Genomic DNA, 7,067 nt, shown 5'->3' with positions numbered 1-7,067 from the left:
GGAGCGTGGAGGCGGGCAGGCACCCCTTGCCCCCCGAGCGTGCGTGGGGGTTGCGTGGGTGCAGGGGAAGGGAGTCCGGAGGGAATGGAGAGGGACACGGAGAGCCTGGGGCCCTGCGGGGAGGTTGTGAGGGGCATTCTAGGGGATAGGTTCAAGGTAGGTTTTGGTGGCTGCTGCGGTGGTGGTGGTTTTTGTTGTTGGTTTTTGGTTTTTGGTTGGTTGTTGTGAAGGGGGAAGAGGGTGGAGGATGAGGACCCCTTAGCACATGGGAGCGGAAGGATGTCAGGAAAGGAGCCCAGAGGGGTTCCTGTGGGAATGGGCCAGGGCAGCTGGGAGGGGCTTGTGGGTAGTGCCTGAACAGAGGGGAAGGGAGAGCTGAAGGGAGTGCTGAGGGCCAGGGGAGCAGGGGGGGACTGAGGTAAGGCTGTCAGTGGAGTTCCAGCAGACAGGTTCAAGTGAGGTGTTTTTTGTTTTGGTTTTTGGCTTGCTGTGTGTGTTTGTTCGTTTGATTGTTTGTTTGAGAAGGGGGTAGAGGGGTGGGTAGGTTGGATGCCTTTGAGCTGATGGGGAAAGTTTCCAGGAAGGGGGGGGGGTGTGGGTGGGGGCAGAGAGGGGCGAGGGGGGCGGGGACGCGGTTGTGCAGAGCGCCTGCGTGGGGGTTGCGTGCGTGCCGTGGCGTGCGAGGGGGTTGCGTGCGTGCCGTGGCGTGCGTGGGGGTTGCGTGCGTGCCGGGGAAGGGAGCCCCCGGAGCGACTGCTGAGGGACACCGCGGCGAGCGAGCATGGGTGAAGGAGCTGAGGGCGTGAGCAGGGCTGCAGCGGGCAGGTCCAAGGTAGGTTTGTGTTTATCTTTTTGAGAAGGGAAGAGGGTGCCTAGGATGCTTGGGAAAAGGGGAGGGAAGGTCCCAGGAAGTGTTTGGGGGTAAGGTGCGTGGTTGGGGAGGGACCGGCTTCAGTGCAGGGCAGGTATGGGGGTTGAGTGCAGGAGGGTTAGCTGCGTGGAGGGGAAGGGAGCTCAGAGGGAATGGGGAGGGCCACCGCGAGCGTGGGGGAGGGAGGTGAGGATGGCAGCGGAGCCCCAACTGAGAGGTTGAAGTTAGGGTTAGTTTTGAGAGGGAGGAAGAGGGTGGATGGGATCCCTTGGAAAAGTGGAGGCGAGGTCCTAGGAAGGGTTGGGCCTGTGCGAGTGCGGGGAGCGTGGAGGCGGGCAGGCACCCCTTGCCCCCCGAGCGTGCGTGGGGGTTGCGTGGGTGCAGGGGAAGGGAGGCCGGAGGGAATGGAGAGGGACACGGAGAGCCTGGGGCCCTGCGGGGAGGTTGTGAGGGGCATTCTAGGGGATAGGTTCAAGGTAGGTTTTGGTGGCTGCTGTGGTGGTGGTGGTGGTGGTGGTTTTTGTTGCTGGTTTTTGGTTTTTGGTTGGTTGTTGTGAAGGGGGAAGAGGGTGGAGGATGAGGACCCCTTAGCACATGGGAGCGGAAGGATGTCAGGAAAGGAGCCCAGAGGGGTTCCTGTGGAAATGGGCCAGGGCAGCTGGGAGGGGCTTGTGGGTAGTGCCTGAACAGAGGGGAAGGGAGAGCTGAAGGGAGTGCTGAGGGCCAGGGGAGCAGGGGGGGACTGAGGTAAGGCTGTCAGTGGAGTTCCAGCAGACAGGTTCAAGTGAGGTGTTTTTTGTTTTGGTTTTTGGCTTGCTGTGTGTGTTTGTTCGTTTGATTGTTTGTTTGAGAAGGGGGTAGAGGGGTGGGTAGGTTGGATGCCTTTGAGCTGATGGGGAAAGTTTCCAGGAAGGAGGGGGTGTGGGTGGGGGCAGAGAGGGGCGAGGGGGGCGGGGACGCGGTTGTGCAGAGGGCGTGCGTGGGGGTTGCGTGCGTGCCGTGGCGTGCGAGGGGGTTGCGTGCGTGCCGTGGCGTGCGTGGGGGTTCGCGTGCGTGCCGGGGAAGGGAGCCCCCGGAGCGACTGCTGAGGGACACCGAGGCGAGCGAGCATGGGTGAAGGAGCTGAGGGCGTGAGCAGGGCTGCAGCGGGCAGGTCCAAGGTAGGTTTGTGTTTATCTTTTTGAGAAGGGAAGAGGGTGCCTAGGATGCTTGGGAAAAGGGGAGGGAAGGTCCCAGGAAGTGTTTGGGGGAAAGGTGCGTGGTTGGGGAGGGACCGGCTTCAGTGCAGGGCAGGTATGGGGGTTGAGTGCAGGAGGGTTAGCTGCGTGGAGGGGAAGGGAGCTCAGAGGGAATGGGGAGGGCCACCGCGAGCGTGGGGGAGGGAGGTGAGGATGGCAGCGGAGCCCCAGCTGAGAGGTTGAAGTTAGGGTTAGTTTTGAGAGGGAGGAAGAGGGTGGATGGGATCCCTTGGAAAAGTGGAGGCGAGGTCCTAGGAAGGGTTGGGCCTGTGCGAGTGCGGGGAGCGTGGAGGCGGGCAGGCACCCCTTGCCCCCCGAGCGTGCGTGGGGGTTGCGTGGGTGCAGGGGAAGGGAGGCCGGAGGGAATGGAGAGGGACACGGAGAGCCTGGGGCCCTGCGGGGAGGTTGTGAGGGGCATTCTAGGGGATAGGTTCAAGGTAGGTTTTGGTGGCTGCTGTGGTGGTGGTGGTGGTGGTGGTTTTTGTTGTTGGTTTTTGGTTTTTGGTTGGTTGTTGTGAAGGGGGAAGAGGGTGGAGGATGAGGACCCCTTAGCACATGGGAGCGGAAGGATGTCAGGAAAGGAGCCCAGAGGGGTTCCTGTGGGAATGGGCCAGGGCAGCTGGGAGGGGCTTGTGGGTATTGCCTGAACAGAGGGGAAGGGAGAGCTGAAGGGAGTGCTGAGGGCCAGGGGAGCAGGGGGGGACTGAGGTAAGGCTGTCAGTGGAGTTCCAGCAGACAGGTTCAAGTGAGGTGTTTTTTGTTTTGGTTTTTGGCTTGCTGTGTGTGTTTGTTCATTTGATTGTTTGTTTGAGAAGGGGGTAGACGGGTGGGTAGGTTGGATGCCTTTGAGCTGATGGGGAAAGTTTCCAGGAAGGAGGGGGTGTGGGTGGGGGCAGAGAGGGGCGAGGGGGGCGGGGACGCGGTTGTGCAGAGCGCGTGCGTGGGGGTTGCGTGCGTGCCGTGGCGTGCGAGGGGGTTGCGTGCGTGCCGTGGCGTGCGTGGGGGTTCGCGTGCGTGCCGGGGAAGGGAGCCCCCGGAGCGACTGCTGAGGGACACCGAGGCGAGCGAGCATGGGTGAAGGAGCTGAGGGCGTGAGCAGGGCTGCAGTGGGCAGGTCCAAGGTAGGTTTGTGTTTATCTTTTTGAGAAGGGAAGAGGGTGCCTAGGATGTTTGGGAAAAGGGGAGGGAAGGTCCCAGGAAGTGTTTGGGGGAAAGGTGCGTGGTTGGGGAGGGACCGGCTTCAGTGCAGGGCAGGTATGGGGGTTGAGTGCAGGAGGGTTAGCTGCGTGGAGGGGAAGGGAGCTCAGAGGGAATGGGGAGGGCCACCGCGAGCGTGGGGGAGGGAGGTGAGGATGGCAGCCGAGCCCCAACTGAGAGGTTGAAGTTAGGGTTAGTTTTGAGAGGGAGGAAGAGGGTGGATGGGATCCCTTGGAAAAGTGGAGGCGAGGTCCTAGGAAGGGTTGGGCCTGTGCGAGTGCGGGGAGCGTGGAGGCGGGCAGGCACCCCTTGCCCCCCGAGCGTGCGTGGGGGTTGCGTGGGTGCAGGGGAAGGGAGGCCGGAGGGAATGGAGAGGGACACGGAGAGCCTGGGGCCCTGCGGGGAGGTTGTGAGGGGCATTCTAGGGGATAGGTTCAAGGTAGGTTTTGGTGGCTGCTGTGGTGGTGGTGGTGGTGGTGGTTTTTGTTGTTGGTTTTTGGTTTTTGGTTGGTTGTTGTGAAGGGGGAAGAGGGTGGAGGATGAGGACCCCTTAGCACATGGGAGCGGAAGGATGTCAGGAAAGGAGCCCAGAGGGGTTCCTGTGGAAATGGGCCAGGGCAGCTGGGAGGGGCTTGTGGGTAGTGCCTGAACAGAGGGGAAGGGAGAGCTGAAGGGAGTGCTGAGGGCCAGGGGAGCAGGGGGGGACTGAGGTAAGGCTGTCAGTGGAGTTCCAGCAGACAGGTTCAAGTGAGGTGTTTTTTGTTTTGGTTTTTGGCTTGCTGTGTGTGTTTGTTCGTTTGATTGTTTGTTTGAGAAGGGGGTAGAGGGGTGGGTAGGTTGGATGCCTTTGAGCTGATGGGGAAAGTTTCCAGGAAGGGTTGGGGGTGTGGGTGGGGGCAGAGAGGGGCGAGGGGGGCGGGGACGCGGTTGTGCAGAGCGCGTGCGTGGGGGTTGCCTGCGTGCCGTGGCGTGCGAGGGGGTTGCGTGCGTGCCGTGGCGTGCGTGGGGGTTCGCGTGCGTGCCGGGGAAGGGAGCCCCCGGAGCGACTGCTGAGGGACACCGCGGCGAGCGAGCATGGGTGAAGGAGCTGAGGGCGTGAGCAGGGCTGCAGCGGGCAGGTCCAAGGTAGGTTTGTGTTTATCTTTTTGAGAAGGGAAGAGGGTGCCTAGGATGCTTGGGAAAAGGGGAGGGAAGGTCCCAGGAAGTGTTTGGGGGAAAGGTGCGTGGTTGGGGAGGGACCGGCTTCAGTGCAGGGCAGGTATGGGGGTTGAGTGCAGGAGGGTTAGCTGCGTGGAGGGGAAGGGAGCTCAGAGGGAATGGGGAGGGCCACCGCGAGCGTGGGGGAGGGAGGTGAGGATGGCAGCGGAGCCCCAGCTGAGAGGTTGAAGTTAGGGTTCGTTTTGAGAGGCAGGAAGAGGGTGGATGGGATCCCTTGGAAAAGTGGAGGCGAGGTCCTAGGAAGGGTTGGGCCTGTGCGAGTGCGGGGAGCGTGGAGGCGGGCAGGCACCCCTTGCCCCCCGAGCGTGCGTGGGGGTTGCGTGGGTGCAGGGGAAGGGAGGCCGGAGGGAATGGAGAGGGACACGGAGAGCCTGGGGCCCTGCGGGGAGGTTGTGAGGGGCATTCTAGGGGATAGGTTCAAGGTAGGTTTTGGTGGCTGCTGCGGTGGTGGTGGTTTTTGTTGTTGGTTTTTGGTTGGTTGTTGTGAAGGGGGAAGAGGGCGGAGGATGAGGACCCCTTAGCAAATGGGAGCGGAAGGATGTCAGGAAAGGAGCCCAGAGGGGTTCCTGTGGGAATGGGCCAGGGCAGCTGGGAGGGGCTTGAGGGTAGTGCCTGAACAGAGGGGAAGGGAGAGCTGAAGGGAGTGCTGAGGGCCAGGGCGAGCAGGGGGGGACTGAGGTAAGGCTGTCAGCGGAGTTCCAGCAGACAGGTTCAAGTGAGGATGTTTTGGTTTTGGTTTTTGGCTTGCTGTGTGTGTGTGTGTGTGAGTTTGATTGTTTGTTTGAGAAGGGGGTAGAGGGGTGGATAGGTTGGATGCCTTTGAAGTGATGGGGAAAGTTCCCAGGAAGGGGGGGGTGTAGGTGGGTGGGGGCAGGGCGGGGCGAGGGGGGCGGGGACCCGGTTGTGCAGAGCGCCTGCGTGGGGGTTGCGTGCGTGCCGTGGCGTGCGTGGGGGTTGCGTGCGTGCCGGGGAAGGGAGTCCCCGGAGCGACTGCTGAGGGCCACCGCGGCGAGCGAGCGTGGGTGAAGGAGCTGAGGATGTGAGCAGGGCTGCAGCGGGCAGGTCCAAGGTAGGTTTGTGTTTTATCTTTGTGAGAAGGGAAGAGGGTGCCTAGGATGCTTGGGAAAAGGGGGATGGAAGGTCCCAGGAAGTGTTTGGGGGAAAGGTGCGTGTTTGGGGCGGGAGGAGGGGGGCGGGGAGCGGCTTGGGGGCGGCGCAGGCGTGGGGGTTGGGTGCGTGCAGGGGAAGGGAGCGCGCAGGGACTGTGGAGGGCCACCGCGAGCGTGGGGGCCGGAGGTGAGGATGGCAGCGGAGCCCCAGCTGAGAGGTTGAAGTTAGGGTTCGTTTTGAGAGGCAGGAAGAGGGTGGATGGGATCCCTTGGAAAAGTGGAGGCGAGGTCTAGGAGAGGTCCTAGGAAGGGTTGGGCCTGTGCGGGTGCGGGGAGCGTGGAGGCGGGCGGGCACCCCTTGCCCCCAGAGCGTGCGTGGGGGTTGCGTGGGTGCAGGGGAAGGGAGGCGGGAGGGAATGGAGAGGGACACGGAGAGCCTGGGGCCCTGCGGTGCGGTTGTGAGGGGCATTCTAGGGGATAGGTTCAAGGTAGGTGTTTGTGGCGGCTGCGGTGGTGGTGGTGGTGGGTGGTGGTGGTTTTTGTTGTGGGTTTTTGGTTTTTGTTTGGTTGTTGTGAAGGGGGAAGAGGGCGGAGGATGAGGACCCCTTAGCAAATGGGAGCAGAAGGATGTCAGGAAAGGAGCCCAGAGGGGTTCGTGTGGGAATGGGCCAGGGCAGCTGGGAGGGGCTTGAGGGTAGTGCCTGAACAGAGGGGAAGGGAGAGCTGAAGGGAGTGCTGAGGGCCAGGGCGAGCAGGGGGGGACTGAGGGTAAGGCTGTCAGCGGAGTTCCAGCAGACAGGTTCAAGTGAGGATGTTTTGGTTTTGGTTTTTGGCTTGCTGTGTGTGTGTGTGTGTGAGTTTGATTGTTTGTTTGAGAAGGGGGTAGAGGGGTGGATAGGTTGGATGCCTTTGAAGTGATGGGGAAAGTTCCCAGGAAGGGGGGGGTGTAGGTGGGTGGGGGCAGGGCGGGGCGAGGGGGGCGGGGACCCGGTTGTGCAGAGCGCCTGCGTGGGGTTTGTGTGCTTGCTGGGGAAGGGAGTCCCCGGAGTGACTGCTGAGGGACACCGAGGCGAGCGAGCATGGGTGAAGGAGCTGAGGATGTGAGCAGGGCTGCAGCGGGCAGGTCCAAGGTAGGTTTGTGTTTTATCTTTGTGAGAAGGGAAGAGGGTGCCTAGGATGCTTGGGAAAAGGGGGATGGAAGGTCCCAGGAAGTGTTTGGGGGAAAGGTGCGTGTTTGGGGCGGGAGGAGGGGGGGCGTGGAGTGTCTTGGGGGCGGCGCAGGCGTGGGGGTTGGGTGCGTGCAGGGGAAGGGAGCGCACAGGGACTGTGGAGGGCCACCGCGAGCGTGGGGGCCGGAGGTGAGGATGGCAGCGGAGCCCCAGCTGAGAGGTTGAAGTTAGGGTTCGTTTTGAGAGGCAGGAAGAGGGTGGATGG

The 7,067-nt window shown here is 62.3% G+C and overlaps 1 long non-coding RNA gene across 2 annotated transcripts in view; it reads left to right on the top strand.

Moving 5' to 3' along the window:
- Positions 1-3,158: 3,158 nt before the first annotated feature.
- LOC110258203 (uncharacterized) overlaps positions 3,159-7,067 on the top strand; it is a 30,415-nt gene continuing 26,506 nt past the window's right edge. Inside the window, exon 1 of one of the 2 annotated variants that reach the window (XR_014818309.1) lies at positions 3,159-3,230. This is a non-coding gene — a long non-coding RNA (uncharacterized LOC110258203). Of the gene's footprint in view, positions 3,231-5,749; positions 5,821-7,067 lie in introns of those variants that run through there. The other variant, XR_014818311.1, reaches the window with a different exon arrangement.

The sequence above is a fragment of the Sus scrofa genome, chromosome 10 (assembly GCF_054392235.1).
Source record: "Sus scrofa isolate SSC_HxYL_T2T_F1_AM1 chromosome 10, Sscrofa_HxYL_maternal_Yorkshire_Landrace_v2.0, whole genome shotgun sequence".
Lineage (NCBI taxonomy): Eukaryota > Metazoa > Chordata > Mammalia > Artiodactyla > Suidae > Sus > Sus scrofa.
The sequence above is the reverse complement of the archived record's forward strand: the minus strand, read 5'-3'. Positions and strand labels throughout refer to the sequence as shown.